The sequence below is a fragment of the Lactuca saligna genome, chromosome 4 (genome assembly GCF_052625555.1).
Source record: "Lactuca saligna cultivar CGN05327 chromosome 4, ASM5262555v1, whole genome shotgun sequence".
NCBI lineage: Eukaryota > Viridiplantae > Streptophyta > Magnoliopsida > Asterales > Asteraceae > Lactuca > Lactuca saligna.
Genome location: NC_136420.1, coordinates 119,438,449 through 119,441,364, shown reverse-complemented (window position 1 = coordinate 119,441,364; position 2,916 = coordinate 119,438,449). Strand labels below are relative to the sequence as shown.

Below are 2,916 nucleotides of genomic sequence, written 5' to 3'. Positions count from 1 at the left end.
CACTAACATGCTTCATCACAACTCACATATATTCATCGAAATATTATTAATTCCATTTTTTTTTTTTCATATTACAGTTGCCCATGTTTATCGACATCAAGTACGTTGTTTTTCTTCGAAATTATTTTGTTGAAACGTGGTTAATATAATTAAATAAGCTAAAATAATATGTAAACAGATCACACTATGTGAACTAGTCAATCATGATAACGTCTATAATTAAGAGTCATATCGTTTGTCTCCGGACTGAAGCATTGACGAATATACTTTATCTCCAACGCTATGGCAGCCAAAACCTTGTCCAGCACTACCAGTTCACACTCCTTCAAGAAGATGAATATTAATGAACACGAATGGGTGGAAAGCATGCGTAAATCGATCTTAGAACATGAGGAAGAGATCGACAAAGTCCCAGTTTGTATATTCACAGTCCCTCAAGTACTTCTAGCCACCGATCCCGAATCCTACATCCCACAGCAAATCGCTTTAGGTCCCTTCCACCATTGGCGCGAGGAGGTCTATGAAATGCAAAGGTACAAGCTTGCTGCGGCGCGTAGAACCCAGAAAAATATGAACGTTAGCTTCGAACGTATCGTGGAGATAATGAAGAAAAACGATGAGCCTCGAATCCGTGCTTGCTACCATAAGTTTCTTGATATGTCAGGAGACGCACTGATCTGGATGATGGCTGTTGACATGTCGTTTTTACTGGAATTCCTTCAGGTGTATTCCATGAAAGAACAAGGACGGGTACTCAAGAAAATTACATCTTCGATGTCCCATTTGGTCGATGCCTCCGGGAAGAAGCTATCACACATGGCGATTCTTCGTGATTTGGTGATGGTGGAGAACCAGATCCCATTGTTTCTGATCAAGACGATGCTGGAGCATCAGTCCAAGAAAGCTAATCATGAAAAGTCACCTGAAGAGACGTTGAAGTCGATGCTGATGGGTTTGTACCATGAGCTTTCTCCGTTTCTAGAAAAGGAGTTGCCAGATGTTGACATCAACGACTGTGATCACCTGCTAGACTTTTTGTACCACATGACTGTGCCAAACAACAAAGAGCTCGGGATCATGGAGGCGGAGATTGACATCGAAGAAGAAGCTATCACTGAAGTCAACGATGAAGATAAAGAAGAAACTTTTGCAAAGGAAACTGATCTTCAACGGGTCATGAGTTATATATGGAACCTCCTCTCGAAATCCAACGCAGGGCTCGTGAACTTTTTCAAGAAACTCATTTTCGGGAGACCAATGGCTCTCCTAATGAAATTGCCATGGAAGATCTTATCAAATCTTCCCATACTCAAACTCATGAAAGAACCCATGGAGCGAATGCTGGTGAGGTTTCAGCGTAAAGGAGAGGAGAATTCAGAAGACGACGGTGGCGAACCGAAGGTACCAACCATCGAGGAAATCACCATCCCGTCAGTCACCGAAATGGCCAACGCAGGGATCATTTTCTCACCCGTTAATGGCGGAATTTCGGACATTAGTTTCGATAATATAACATCTACACTCTACCTCCCAGTAGTCGATCTGGACGTAAACTCAGAGGTTTATCTGAGAAACTTAGTAGCATACGAAGCTTGTGTTGCAGCAGGGCCATTGGTGGTGGCTCGTTACACAGAGCTAATGAACGGAATTATCGATACTGAAGAAGACGCAAAGTATTTGCGAGAGAGAGGAATAGTTTTGAACCATTTGAAGAGTGATAAGGAAGTTGCGGATCTGTGGAACGGGATGAGTAAGTCTGTGAAGTTGACGAAAGTGGCGAAGATGGATAAAGTGATTGAAGATGTGAACAAGAGGTATGGTAGAACATGGAGGGTGAAAATGGCGAATTTCTTTAATAAATATGTGTTTGGATCATGGAAGTTTCTCACAGTGTTGGCTGCTTTGTTTATGCTCTTATTGACGGGACTGCAAGCTTTCTGTTCAGTGTATAGCTGTGCTCGTGTATTTCATCAGCTTCCAGATATTCAAGGAGGGGCGACTGAAGGGAATTAGTCATGCAGTGTAAAGTATGTCTGTAAAATTTTAATTTAGTTTTGTTTTGAGTCCTATCTACTATCTTTAACCTCATGTATACCACTTCTTTCTACGCTTTTAGGTTTTCAAAGGAAAATATTTCTCTATCTTTTGATGCGTATCTAATTCGGATTCGGTGTGAAATGAGCCGTGCATCTGAACTCTATTTTTTTTAATGTCAAATTTTAGGTTTTTAATTAAAATCTCTTTTTGATTCGTATCAAAGTCCGCAGCAATATATAACTCACTTGGTTGAGATTTTGTCTATCAAGTTAGAGATATCAAGTTGTAATCCGAGTATTGACAATCTATATATACTTAGTATTACTAATTCTAATTACTAAGTACCGGTTTTTTTTGTCTCGAATTAAAATCCAACAACCCTCATTGTACCTCAAGGTAGAAACATGTGTCTATTGACCATCTACAATATGTTGGGAACCCAAGAATAAAACTTAGCCATTGAGATATTGAGATCTAAGGTTATGAATGGGCCATTTATATAAGTTTTAAAAGTTATAGAACCAATTTGTAGTTTTCTAATATGTATCAACGGTAGTAAAGGAGAATCAGTTTTTACATAAGATCAAAAATCAGATCCGTTTCCATAAAATCAGCCTAACCTAATATCTTTATATTTATTTATCTTGATTGATCCATCCAAAAGAATCAAACCCTGCATTTGTTTGTGTTTGATAACGGAGATTGAGGAGGTAGGCTCTACATATCTTCATCTGAAGAGCTCCTTTATGTCGGAATAGCAACATCACCTCCGACACTTTCACCTTGTCGGACGAAAAACTACATCGACTCTTTCTTAATGAACACCCGCGCCACCTCCTACCATCATTCTTTTCACCACCGCAACCCTTGTTTGCCAAA

General features: G+C 39.6%; 1 pseudogene; it reads left to right on the top strand.

Annotated features, from left to right (window-relative positions):
* Positions 1-235: 235 nt before the first annotated feature.
* On the top strand, positions 236-2,259 carry LOC145042694 (putative UPF0481 protein At3g02645 pseudogene; annotated as a pseudogene).
* Positions 2,260-2,916: the final 657 nt, after the last annotated feature.